The 14,943-nt window shown below is 34.8% G+C and overlaps 1 protein-coding gene across 2 annotated transcripts in view; it reads left to right on the plus strand.

Moving 5' to 3' along the window:
• The window catches only part of FUT9 (fucosyltransferase 9), a 199,721-nt gene that overhangs the window by 92,175 nt on the left and 92,603 nt on the right, over positions 1-14,943 (plus strand). The window contains exon 2 of one of the 2 annotated variants that reach the window (XM_009451666.4): positions 6,003-6,091. The gene's annotated coding sequence lies outside the window, so the exon portion shown is untranslated. Of the gene's footprint in view, positions 1-6,002; positions 6,092-12,985; positions 13,067-14,943 lie in introns of those variants that run through there. The other variant, XM_016954608.4, reaches the window with a different exon arrangement.

The raw sequence follows: 14,943 nt of genomic DNA on the forward strand, positions 1-14,943 counted from the left end.
GACCTTTAAATCATCTAGCTCAGAATTTGTTCCACAATAAAATGCTTAAGAAATGTTCATTATTTCCCTCCCTTCTTCTCATTCATTCTCACTTGGCTTTGTTCTTTTCAGTCTAGGATTCTTATTCATATTTCTACCTAATGTAAAGAGCCAACCAACATTTTTTGGACTGTGAGGGGGAAAATTTTCTTTTCCATGTACATTTATGAAAAAGGAATTATTTAGAGCCAAATCATCCCATGTTGTATGCAAGAGGCAGACACATCACACCAAGAATGAGACTCTGGAATCAATCTGTCTGGGTTCCAGTCCAGCTGTACCACTTACAAGCTGAATGACCTTGGACAAATTGCTTAACCTCTCTGTGCATCACATTTCTCATCTCTAAAACTGGAATAGTACTACTTCATAAGCTTGTTGACAGGACTGAATGAGAACATATATGTATAGAACCCTTAAAATTGTGCCTGTATATAGTGAACACTCTTTTATCACTACGTGTTATTATTATTAGCGTTAATGAGAATCAAGCTCTCAGCATGACCCAGGGGTTCTCCAGCTCACCTTCACTGCCTTGTGCATGTCTTCCATTACACTCTCTACCACTCTGTTCCACAGAGGCCAATATGATATTAGTCCTAAAATGACATTATCCTTGTTATGCTTATCTTTGCTCATGCTGAAGTGCCTTGTTGTTATTCAGTATTCACTTTGCATAACCTATTTTCCATTAAGCTTCCACCTTGCAAAATAGAATGCCACTACATTGTACCCGAAGCCAGACACACACACACCGTTCATTTGTACACACACAGTTCATTTGTACACACACAGTTCATTTCTCTTTTTCCCCTTCTACTTCTAGATTGTGAAGATTTCAAGGGCAGAGAGAGAGTGTTAGGAACCCTTATGGCCATAACCCCTACCAACTCTCTGTTACATAGAAGACATTTAGAAAATGTATGTTGAATTAAAAAAAGCTTAAAGACCCAGTCATAAAATTTTGATTTCATAAAATTCTACTTAAAGTGTAGCCACAGGATTTGGCTCCATGACCTCTTTTGGCAGCAATGCTCACTTATTATCATAAACAGCACATAGTACTTATCATTATTTTTCAAAATTCAATGTCCTTTAATGTCATCTGGTCAGCTGAATTAAGAAGCTTGCTTCTATTAATGGAATTCAGTTTTCAATATATCTGAGGTGTTTCTAACAACACCATTCAGAGTTCTCTGAAGCTTCTTTTTAAATAAATAATGCTCCATTTGGCCATTTCTTTGTTCTTTTATATTTATAGATCGTATAGTGTTTTTCTTAATCATTTGCACTAACTTTAATTCAACAGCAACTGAAAACAATTATATAAAACTAGTGTGTCTCCATATTCTTCATCTTTGGTGAATTTTTCCCCAAATTTACTAAAGTATCTTGCATAAAGATCTATATTTTATTATTTAAACTGACCCTTCTCTACAAAAAAATTACTCAACAATGATTCAAAAATGATGACTCAATGATGCATTTGTGTTTGTGAAATGACCATACTAATGAATTGGATTTAATACTTTATTCAAATATATCAAATGTATTGCAAATCCAAACACTTATTTCCACCAAACCTAACAACCACCATTGTCTCTCAATTCAAGGACAGTAATAGCCTTTGAACTGGCTACTGCTTCCAGGCTTGCCCCTCTATTGTCAACAGAACAGTTGAAGTGATCATTTAAAATTGTATTCAGATCATGCTAGTTCCAAGCCAAAACCCTCTCGTATCCATTGCACTATAAAGTCTAACTCTTTACAATGGCCTTTGAGGCCCATCAAGACCTGCTGCTGCCTGGCTGTCTTACCCTTCCCCTCACACCCAGAGCACTATGGGTGTGAGGGGAACTATAGCTACAGGTATACTGGGGTGTTTTTCTTTTTTGTTTGAACATGCAGTGCTTGTTACTGTCGTGGGACTTTGCACTTTGTGTCTACTCTCCTTGTAATGCTAGATCTTGAATATAAGTCTGAGTCATTGTCTTCAACTCAAACATGACCTCCTTTATGAAATCTTCCTTTTCTGGCTGCTTCTCTTCAGTGGGCCTTTCCATCAGGTGCTGGCACCTCTCAGTCAGTTCTTTCTCAGCTCTGTCTCTTCTAATGGCCTTGCTAATTCAGCCTGCCCTTGATCTTGGTGCTCAGATTCCTCAGAGTCTCTACTACTTTTCTCTTCTGACATCTGGTTAAAGCTGCGAGCCTCATAAACATTTTTGGCTGAGCCATTTTGCTCATAGAAGGCCCATTTATCCCCCTCAACTTATTATCCATATTGCATGATAGCTAAAGGAAACTTGGGATTGCAAAGTGAATCTGTCATGCCACAGGGCCTCCTTGACTGCTACTTGGGATCCGCATGTTAGCTTGGGATTACTCAGCACAGTAATGTCCTCCAAAACTTGAAAGCAAAAACCCTGAGCATCCACTCAACTTAATTAAGAATTTCAAAAGATACATCCCCTAGAGGATTGGCCTCGACAAGCTGGGAAGAAAAAACAAGAGCGGTGGCAGCCACTTTTCTCTACCATTGAGCTCTTTCTCTCCACCTATTCTGGCATTTCTCAAAAGAATGCCTGAAGGCTTTTTTCCTATTGTGCATTTTTTAAGGGTATCATTCTGTTGCCAAGGCTGGAGTGCAGTGGCATGATCATCTATAACCTCAAACTCCTGGGCTCAAGCAATCTTCCCACATCAGCTTCCTGAGTAGCTGGGACTACAGGTATGCACAAATGTGCCTATTTTTTATTTATTTATTTATTTATTTATTTATTTTTTGTAGAAACAGGGTCTAATTATGTTAGCCAAACTGGTCTTGAACTCCTGCCCTTAAGAGGTCCTCCTGCCTGGGCCTCCCAAAGTACTGGGATTACAGGCATGAGTGACTGTGCTTGGCCTGTTCTTTCTACATGATTTGAAACTCCTTTATACAAAATTCCATGCAAACCCAGTCATTTATATTTGTTGGCAAACATTGAGATGAAAAGTAAAAACACTTAGTGAATCATCTTAATGTTTCATCTTTAAGTTACTAAGCATCTGGGTCTTGGCAAAACATCCAAATAATAAACTCACCCATCAAGCCTGGTCTTGATATAGAGGAAGAAACTGAAGGGCTTTCTAAAGACTGATGTTAAACTATACATTAAAATAATGCTTTAAATAACAGAAATTGAGTGTCTCTCTCCCACCTCTACCCCATGGCAGGCAGATGCCTTATCATTGCAGGCAGAAAGACATGTAGAAAAGCAAAAGAGAAAAACGTACTATCATTATTTGACTGGCTTGGACTCAAATATAGGGAATGGAGAAAATGATTTTCTCCCTATACATAATAGAAAAAGGGAGATAGAGATAATAAAAACTAAGTTCAAATAAATCATTGTCAACAAAAGTAATCAAAAGAGTAGCTCAATTACTTAAGTGTGATTTATTCAGCATGCTGAGCCATTAAATTATAACCATGATTTGGGACACACACACACACACACACACACACACAAATCTGAGTTACCAAATAGATAAAAGAACTCAGGCCACTTCCTGGCCCTCATTATTTGCTCTCATTCTAGAAATAATTCTAAATCCTTGATTTTTCTGACTTCTCAGCCAAGGTCTTTTTGAAAGCACCGAATCAGATGTTGGATGGTAAAAACAAAAACAAGAAAATACTGGTACAATGAATTCAAATGTTGTGACAGCAAATAGTAATATATATATGTATATATGACAGATGTTTGGGAGCCAATTTATATGGATGTCTATGCCTCTTCTCTAGTTTTTATTTAGTGATTATTTTGATCTTTTATGTGCAGAATTATAACCAATACACTGCATACTTTATATGCAATATTGTGTTTGTGGTTTTACTCATTTAACAATCCTAAGACAGCTATACACAGTTTCAACAAAGAAATTCATTTACTCTATAAAGCATTTTATTATTTTTTCTAATTGGGACTTCTAATAGTATTGAAAGTAGATAGTTAAGCAGAATAGTCTTACAAACAACATCCAGAAGCCATGTGCAAGTGAAGATTGTAATAAGAAAGAGGAGACACTTTGAAGTCAGGTTTGGATTTGACCCACGGCTACCAATACCTCCCAGCTTCTTAATATGTACCAGTTATCTGAGTTATCAGAACCTTTTAAAATGAGGAAACTAAAACCTACCTTACAATAATGCTTTCATAATTATATGACAATCACACACACCCACAAAAACACTAAACAAATGTTACAAAATATAGACAAATTTCTTCATTTACAATGTCTTATGCATTTGAAAAAAAGAACAATTAGGTGATATTTGACTTTTTAAAGACAAGACAGATCCATTTCTTCATACTTGTACTATCTTTAAATGTGTTTGAATCCAATATCAAAATATAAGGGTGAAAAGGTACTAAATTCAGTGGAAAATTAAATTATTTTTCTTTCAAGCATAGTCCAAGGCTATGTAGAAATCCACAAAGAAATCAGATTGAATTTTGTTTTAAAATCTACTGCTTTAGGAAAGAAAAAAAATGCAAGTGTTTGAGGGACATAAAATCAGAACATAACGTTGTTTGTGTGTGTGCGCAAGCGTGTGTGCATGGGTGTATGTAATGAGAACAAGATGCTTAACAAGTATTTTCGGTTAGTTCTAAGTGTAAGAAGCCCCTTGGGTCTGTCCTATAGCAAAAATGTATTTTTTTGACGGGATAAGCTTATGTAACATACTTCTGGTGGCATTATCTTAAAGAGAAAACTGAATCTGCCCTTTATAATACTTTAAGTTATTCCATAGTTTAAAGATATTTGTTCTTGGTTGGGCAAAACATCCAAATAATAGCATTTACCTCTGTTTATATTAATCATGTATGTTGGCTGACACACATCACCATTAAAATGACAGATGTTTAGGCAAATCATCGAATTACTTGATCTTTATATTTCTAAGCATTCAGATAGTTGTATACATCCAGATGATTTAGCAACTTTTTTTGTTAGTTTGTTTTTTGTGACATGGGCACAATTTATTCTGTAAATGGGAAACTTTAAATATATTTGATTATCGAGATATCTTATACTCACTTTCTTAGAGTTTCAACTATAACCTAGAACATTCATTCTTTTTAATGACATTTCCCTTATTATATATTGTAACCATTTAACTATTCAATAACTTTTTTTTGAGACAGAGTCTTGCTCTGTCACTGAGGCTGGAGTGCAGTGGTGTGATCTCGGATCATTGCAACTTCCATTTCCGAGGTTCAAGCGATTCTCCTGCCTCAGCCTCCCCAGTAGCTGGAATTACAAGTGCCTGCTACCACACCCAGCTAATTTTTGTATTTTTAGTAGAGACGGGGTTTCACCATGTTGGCCAGGCTGGTCTTGAACTCCTGACCTCAAGTGATTCACCCGTCTCGGCCTCCCAAAGTGCTGGGAGTACAGGCATGAGCCATTGCGCCCGACCATCAATAACATTTTTGTAAAATTTAACAGAAATCGGGCTGGGTGCGGTGGCTCACGCCTGTAATCCCAGCACTTTGGGAGGCCGAGGCGGGCGGATCACGTCAGGAGATCAAGACCATCCTGGCTAACACGGTGAAACCCCATCTCTACTAAAAATACAAAAAAAATTAGCCGGGCATGGTGGCGGGCGCCTGTAGTCCCAGCTACTCAGGAGGCTGAGGCCGGAGAATGTCGTGAACCAGGGAGGCGGTGCTTGCAGTAAGCCGAGATCATGCTACTGCACTCCAGCCTGGGCCACAGAGCGAGACTCCATCTCAAAAAAAAAAAAAAAAATGTAACAGAAATCACAAATAGATATCAACAAAGAACACAATAATACAGAAAGATTTATGTTTTTAGCATGCATTATTTCTTTTGGATTTCTTTTGGTTATCTAGCTACATATAGAGTACATCCAGTGCATTTAACTAACATACTTCTTTATTTCTCTTTCTCATCAGATTTAGAATGTAATAACTCAAGGATTTGATGATACAGTGAAGTAGCATAACAACTGTCTACGTGCTTCCCATGATATGTTCTGTATATTGTAAGTATATATTTACTTTCTCAATCTAGCTTGATTGTGGGAGAAATGTGTTCACTTAGAACTTATAGATGATTTATATTGTTTCAGAATATCTAAAACTCATCCAAGTTACAGAATAATTTCAGAAGGTTAGCTTCTATGAGGAGATCTTTTATAAACTTAGTTTTAACATTCTATCAAAGTTAAAGTTAAAAATAATTTTCTGTCATGGTAGGTAGGATAATATATCCATCATGTCTAATCATATTTTAAAATAAATCTTACAGTTAATAATCTTAAAATTTCTATATTCTTTTGTTTTCTAGAAAAAAGTAAAAAAAATTAGACATGGAAAATTTTATGTTCTCAATATAATTTGCAATCTAATTTTGAATTTTGGTCAATTTCTTTTTATATTAGTTATCTTTTGAAAATGGGTTTTAATTTGGGGTAGATAATGCCTGTACCAATAAATCATTCTTACATATGAATATAAGAATATATTTACTATATATATTCATATATATGTAATTTATTTAATAAGTTAAACAAAAAAAGAAAAGTAGTCTTTGTACAGATATGAACCTCTTACTGTTCATTTCACATGATTAAAAAATAAGGAAGGAGGTAGAATTCTGGGATACTGTGCTTTGTTTTTGAGTTAAGAAATACTACAAAGCAATAAGTGTTACTCATGCCAATGAGAAAGAAATAAAACAGACCAATCCCTTTTCCTTGGATGAAAGCAAGCTATGGACTGGAGCCCATCATGAATCAGTAGTGTCCCTACAATTTAAGGCATGTTTAGGGTGTCAGGAGATGCTGTTCCCTAACAACACCTAATACCGTCAGACCTAGAATCCCTTCTCAAGCCTTACTCTCTATTCTCTCCAGCGCTTGTTTTGCTGAAGCTCCTGTCTGAGAATACAAAGCTGTCAGAGAATTGCAGGTGGTGGTGGATAGGTTATTAACATCCCTGTTTCAGAACTCTGAGTGCATTGTGACACAAAATATGATTTAATACATATTTTATAGTAGTGCTATCTAATAAAACTATAATGTGAACCGCATATGTTATTTAAATTTTTCTCATGGCCACATTTTTTAAAAAGTAAAAAGAAGCAGGTGAAATGAGTCTTAATGATATATTTTATTTGTTTAGCCCTGTACATTCCAAATATAGTTATTTTAACATATGACTAATGTAAAGAAAAGAATGAGACAATTTGCATTCTTTTTTTCTCACTAAGTCCTTGAAATCCAGTGTGTACTTATAGCACATCTCAATTCAGATACTAAAGTTTTGTTGAATATACTTGATCTATACTTAGACTTCATAAAATTTACAGTTGGAAAAGTAGATTCACAAACCCAAATTGTCCTACAAACATTTAAAAGTGTTCCAATAACTAAATCAAGTGTCAGTTTTTAAATTTAAATTGATAATCATCTCATCAATGACACTAGCTGTATTTCAAGTTCTCAGCTGTCTCATGTGGCTGGTAGCTTCCATACTGGAAACTCTGCTCCAGGTGACCGCTGATATAATGCTTCGGTTCTGCTACCTAATGAATTTTGAAGGCCAACTTCAGACCACATCAAAGGAGCACATGACTTTAAAATTTCAATGACAGAAAAAGTCAAACCCTAAACTTATTACTTAAAATGGATTTTTACAGAACCCCATGTTTATGAGAAATTATAGAGAAGAAAATATACCAAATGTGTACTTCTAAGCTATATACATGTTGGAATTTGGGGGCTTTTTGTTTGCTTCCATGTACTTGCTTTGTTGTAACTAAAGTAATTTGCTGATCACAGCCCTCCTCATTACAATGAGTAAATCAATAGAAAAAAAAATCTAACATTTAAAAAAATTGTTCCATCAAACACATTCTTAAAAGAATGAAAATATAGGCATCAGACTTGTAAATCATGTATCTGATAAAAGATTTGTATCCATAATATATAAAAAACTCTTAAAACGTAATAAGAAAGTAAATCTAATTTTCCTGGTAAAATATCTGAGCTTTACCAAAGAAGATGTATGGATGACTAATAAGAATATGAGAAGATGTTCACTAAGGAGATACAAATGAAAACCACAATAAGATGCCAGAACATACCTGTTAAAAATGGATAAATGAATTAAAAATCTAACAATATCAAATATTCATAAGCATGCAGAGCCACAGAGACTGTCATTCATTACTTTCATTACTGCTGGCAATTCAAAATGGTACAGTCACTTTGGAATGTACAAGTTTCCTATGAAGTTAAATGCTTACTTAATATATGATCCAGTGATCCCACTGATAAGTATTTACCCAAGTGAATTGAAAAACATTTTTGACACACAAAAAAATATGGGAATATTTACAGAAAATTTGATTTCAATTGCCAAAATGTGGAAATAACTAATATGTTGTCTTCAGCTGGTAAATGAATGAACAGACTGTGGTAAATCTATAAAAGGGAATACTATTCAAATATTTTTAAAAGAAAAGTATTGATTTATGCATATCATGGATGAACGTTTTAGTGCATCTTGATAAGTGAAAGAAGGGAAGCCCAAATGACTGCATATTTAAGATATATAATTCAATGTATCTTAAATTCTGAAAAAGCCAAAACATAGAGATGGGAAGCAGATCAATGGTTGCCCAAGTTAGAGATATATTGAGTTGGAGTTATAAGAGGGCTGACTACAAAATCATTGATTACATGAGGAAATTTTAAAGGCGGTGGAACTGTCCGTGGTGCTGAAAAAATTACTGTGCTCATCAAAACCCGTAGAACTGTACAACACAATGAGTAAATTCTGCAGCATGCACATTAAAAAAAGAAAGAAAGAAAACAAATAGGATGTAATATCCCAAAATGGGGTGGAAACAGTGACAAGTGAACCTAACCATCTTACAAATGTAATATATAAGCTTACTGAAGGTGATGCAGTCAAAGGATCTAGCCTATATTTTGGAAAACAGTATTTTGAAAGGACAAAATCTGCAAAGAATGAGGCTAACTCTAAAAAGAACTATACATAGACATTGTATTTTAGTTGATTTTTTTCAAAGGAGTGAAGGTTAGCAATTATGAAAGTACTTTGCATGTATATTAGGGTGGAATGCATAAGTAAATAAATTATAGATATTGGGAGATAGGTTTCACATTGCTAGAGAAAGAAGTTATAATCAGCAAGGAGAGATGGCTAAAATTAACCTTGCATTGCTAGATGAGAGATGTAGATATTAATTTGTGAATCTATTTTTATTTTAAAATACATAGATACAGAAATGGGTCTACACACATAACATTTATTAGCTCTATCTACTGAAAAGCTCTGGAAGCAGTGATACTACATTAGCAATTAGCATGCCTCATGCCCAAATTTTTGTTTCATGCTCAGTTTAGAGGTTTCTGTGTATACATCATAATGCGTCAATCTTAGAGTGAGCATGGAATGTAGGAAATTCAAATAGAATTCTTTATTTAAACACAAGAAAAGTCTCTGAGAATTTAAGTGACTTGCCTAGAATCAGCAGTTTGTAAAGGATGGAGCATCTACATAGAACAATCTTACTTCATTCTTAATCTTAACTTGTACCACATCAAGAAGTCTACACTATATGGAAATATTCTTATTTGTTAAATTATTTGTTTTCAATTTCCAGAAATAATCAAGCTCTTTCTCTTAATTTAAATAAAATTCTGGCAAATTTTATATCATTAAAAAACTATTATTCACATTTAAATTCAAAATTTTTACCTGAAATGTCTGTTTCCTGTTGAGCTTCAAAGTCCCATATAGAGGCCAGGCATGGTGGCTCACTCCTGTAATCCCATCACATTGGGAGGCTCAGGCAAGCAAATCACTTGAGGTCAAGAGTTCATGACCAGCCTGGCCAACACAATGAAAACCCATCTCTACTGAAAATACAAAAATCAGCTGGTGTGGTGGTGCACACCTGTAGTCCCAGCTACTGGGAGGGCTGAGGCAGGAGAATCGCTTGAGCACGGGAGTTGGAGGTTGCAGTGAGCCAAGATTGCACCACTGCAGTCCAGCCTGGGCAACAGAGTAAGAGTCTGTCTCAAAAAAAAAAAAAAAGTCCTACTAGACTGGGAAATCATTATTGCTAATTTATTTCTGTTGTATTGGACACACATGTGCTTTCACTTTAAGGAAATCCTATGCAAGAACCAAAAAAAAAAAGAACTACAAAATATAGTCATGCACTGCATAACATTGCAGGCAATGATTGACCACATGTACATCAGTGGTCCCATTAGATTATAATAGAGCTAAACAATTCTTATCTCCTAGTAACTTTGTAGCCATCAGAACTTAGTAGCACACAACTCACATGTTTGTGATGATGCTGGTGTAAACAAACCTATTGCACTTCCAGTTGTATAAAAGTGTAGTACATACTGTACAATTACATAAGGTGCATAACAATGATAACAAACAATTATGTTATAGTTTATGTATTTACTATATTTTATCATTATTTAGAGTGTACTTCTGCTAATTTAAAAAACTTAATTATTAAACAGCCTCAGACAGGTCTTTCAGGAGGTATTCCAGAAGAAGGGATTGTTGTCATAGGAGATGACAGTTCCACGCACGTTATTGCCCCTGAAGACCTCCCAGTGAGACAAGATATGGAGGTAGAAGACAGTGATATTGATGATCTTCACCCTGTGTAGACCTGGGCTAATGTGTGGGTTTGTATCTTAGTTTTTACAAATTTAAAAGGTAAAATAAAAAACAAAAATATTTAAAAATAGGAAAAAAGCTTATAGAATAAGGATTAAAGAAAGAAATTATTTTGTACAGCTATACAATGTGTTTGTGTTTTAAGCTGTGTTATTATGAAAAAACTCAAAGACTTAAAAAATATTTTTTAAGTCTATAAAGTAAAAAAGTTACAATAAGCTAATATTAAATTACTGAAGACAGAAAAACCTTTTTATAGGTTTAATATAGCATTTGTACAGTGTTTATAAAGTCCACCGTAGTGTACAGTAATGTCCTAGGCTTTCACATTCACTCACCACTCACTCACTGACTCACCCAGTGCAACTTCCAGTCCTGCAAGCTCCATTCATGGTAAGTGCTTTATACAGGTGTACGATTTTTAATCTTGTATACAGTATTTTTACTGTACCTTTTCTATGTTTAGATATACAAATACCATTGTGTTAAAATTTCCTAAAGCATTCAGTATAGTAACATGCTATAAGTTTGTAGCCTAGAAACAATAGCCTAAGTGTGTAGCAGGCAATACCATCTAGGTTTGTGTAAGTCCACTCTCTGATGTTTGCACAACAATGAAATCACCTAACATCACATTTCTCAGAACATATCTCCATCTTTAAGTGACACATGACTGTACATAAAGTGTTTTTTACTTCAAAATAATTATGTCTCACAAAAGCATTCATCATGTATTTTCTTAAATAACAATCTTCCCTGCTGCAATTTTGTTAGATTTATACATAGTATCTCAGAGGAAATAGTCATTTTATAAAGCCAAGCTAACCTGCCATCCTTTCCTTTAATACCTTCATCACTATGCCCATCTGCTGCAATTTTTATAAGTAAGTGTGATCTCATAATCCACACAGTTTTAATATGAAGAAAATTTATAGCATACTCTTACTAATCAATAAATCAAGCTTTCTCCCTATTGCTTTCCAATCACAATGATGACTTCTAAGGGAGCTTATTTTATTAGGTAATTTGAAAATACTTTACTAGGCTATTTGAGGAACTTCTTGAATATGAGGGGGTTATTAACAATAAAAGAAGATACACCCAATAGAGAAACAATTTCTATACCTTCAAATAATAGTATAGTAGATATAGGAGGCAAATGCAAAATCAGTGTGATCCATTATATATTTAACCCTCATTTGTTATCTGTTACAATGCATAAATATGTTTTGAAAAGAATATTATCAAATCTATTTGAATTTTCTACCATATTTAATGTTCAGTATTCTCATTATTTTATTTTTTCTGATTTAAAGTCCTTCTACCATCGTAGAAGTCTATTTTATTTGTTTTGTTTGCTTGTTTTGTTTTTGTTTAAAAGACTATTCAGAAGAGTTCCTTTTTATAAGATCCACTTTTTCTTTTTTCTTTTCTTTTTTTTTTTTTTTTTTGAGATGGAGTCTCTCTGTGTTGCCCAGACTGGAGTGCAGTGGTGCAATCTCGGCCCAATGCAAACTCCGCCTCCTGGGTTCACGCCATTCTCCTGCCTCAGCACCCCCAGTAGCTGGGACTACAGGCGTCCGCCACCACGCCCGGCTAATTTTTTTTTATTTTTATTTTTAAATTTTAGTAGAGACGGGGTTTCACCATGTTAGCTAGGATGGTCTCGATCTCCTGACCTCGTGATCCGCCTGCCTCGGCCTCCCAAAGTGATGGGATTACAGGCGTGAACCACCGTGCCTGGGCAAGACCACCTTTTTTTTTTTTTTTTTTTTCTGTACTAAGACTTTCTACTATTCTGCCTGGTGAATAACAGGTACTTAAAATATTTGCGGTTTTGACTTCTAAACAAAATAACATTAAGCACATTTTTTTTTTCAGTTAATTTTAGGAGTAATTGGGGTAGCCTGGAAGAAATCACTTATGGGAGATGCTCCAGAGCTCCACTGTTTGTGATGACCATTCAATATGCAACATAAAATGAGTCTTTGTGGTGTCTCAAATCTTTCTCCTACACAAGGAGAAGTAGATGGAGTATAGATGGATGCATGGGTGGACGGAGTAGGACAAATAGATGGAAAAATAGTTGAATTTTTCTTACACATACCGTCCAATATCTTCCATACCATGGACAGTATTTTATCCTTACTTGTTTCTAGGACCTAAGGAACATAGTTGGTAATACAGAATCCTGTGGAACTCCAATAATTTCAGAGAAAATTGAGGATACAGTATTTTTACCCTCTGCACCTGGAAGAACTTACTGCTTTATTTTGGTAACTAAAAAATTAACATTAATTTACTTTTGCCTTGATAGTAGGGTCAAAATCAATGTCTATGGAAGACTACCTATAATAGTGACTACTTTAAATTCTTTTCTCTTCTTATCCCTTATAATGATATATCCTTACTTTCAATATGCAGATATAAGCAGTTCTAAGTCTATGCTTCAAATTACACGCTCTGGGGAAAGAATTAGTAAACAAAGATGTCAAGAAAATCTGAATTTATTATTTTCAAATTGTTCTTAAGTTTTATTTTTAGAGACTATCATTTCCTTATAGCTACTCTACAAAGAGACAAGAAAACACTTCACAGTGAACTAGCCCCCCTAGGAAAAACACTGTGGAGTGAATATTTATGTTATCAAGTAGTTAGAATAAGTAGAGGCAGATAAAAATACCCTAAACTTTTATTTAAAACCATGCATATTAACCCTGTGGGCTTTCTTGCTATCCTTATAAAGTCAATTATCACTCTATAGGTTTTTGATTTTTAATTTCAGTTTATTTTAAACTATATTGTATCTCTTCATATTAAAAAATTAATCTTCTCTTTTACTTTGTATGTTCCACCATTCCTTTTTAATTCATGTCACTTTTGTACTCTAAACACAGTAGGATGCTAATTTAAAATTTGTGACCTTAAATTCATGTCATTTAAATCCTCCAAATGAATATAATGATTCATCCACTTTTGTGTTTGAAATATAATCTGCCTTAAAATAAATCTCTATGTTGCTAAAGGGTAAAACCTAGTATATGCCTCTTGATTTTATGAGAGCACAAGATCAAATCTTCATTATATTTAGAGCTTACACTGAAGATGGAAAGCTGCTTTATATGATAAAGTGAGAGAAACTTATCAGTAAGTCTTCAAGCAGGAGAAGATGAGATGTGCTGGGTAGCCAAGAGAATTTTAGTAAAGTGATGGTCTGTGTTCAATATTAGCTTGTGCACTTTGCTATGATATAACAGCTCTCCATCTAAAACTTCTGCTAACATTGCATGTGCCTTATATGAAATTTTAGGGGAAATTAAAGAGACTCAGTTTCACATCCAGGTCAAAGCAATCAGAGAAAAAGGAACATTTATGGTAGATAACACATGAATAGAATTTGGAAATCTCTAGTGCAGAAGTCCAGGACCCTAAGTAATCAGGAGTGTCTAGAACCCCTTTAATTCTCAGAAATCTTATGGGGCATTGGAATTTCCAATACAATATTGGATGGGTGGCTGGAACTCTCAAATGCAGAAACTACACTTTAGGTTACTTTTCTTATTACACAAACATTAAAGCAATATTTAAAAGGTCAATCCAGTCAGAATCCAACCACCACAGAAATTCACAGAATTATTTGCCTATGTTTCCTTTTATTTCTAATCCGTATGTACACATAATTTTACATGGTATAGTTATAATTTTGTTTTGATTTTGTAATCAGTGTCAAATCATAAACATTTTAACATGTTCATTTTTTGTAGGTGCCCTTATAATGACTATTTGCCTAACCCTTTTCTTATCTTGGGTATTGGATTGTACTTGAGTTTTCATATATATAAATAACACTTCAATTTAAATATTTGTCAAATATTTTGCTTTCATCAAATAAAAAATGGAAATAAAAACAAGCTTATGGCCGGGCACGGTGGCTCACGCCTGTAATTCCAGCACTTTGGGAGGCCAAGGCGGGTGGATCACGAGGTCAGGAGATCGAGACCATCCTGCCTAACACGGTGAAACCCCGTCTCTACTATAAATACAAAAAAATAGCTGGGCGTGGCTAGCTGGGCATGGTGGCGGGCGCCTGTAGTCCCAGCCACTCGGGAGGCTGAGGCAGAAGAATGGCGTGAACCCAGAAGGCGGAGCTTGC

The sequence above is a fragment of the Pan troglodytes genome, chromosome 5 (assembly GCF_028858775.2).
Source record: "Pan troglodytes isolate AG18354 chromosome 5, NHGRI_mPanTro3-v2.0_pri, whole genome shotgun sequence".
In the NCBI taxonomy this organism is placed as follows: Eukaryota; Metazoa; Chordata; class Mammalia; order Primates; family Hominidae; genus Pan; species Pan troglodytes.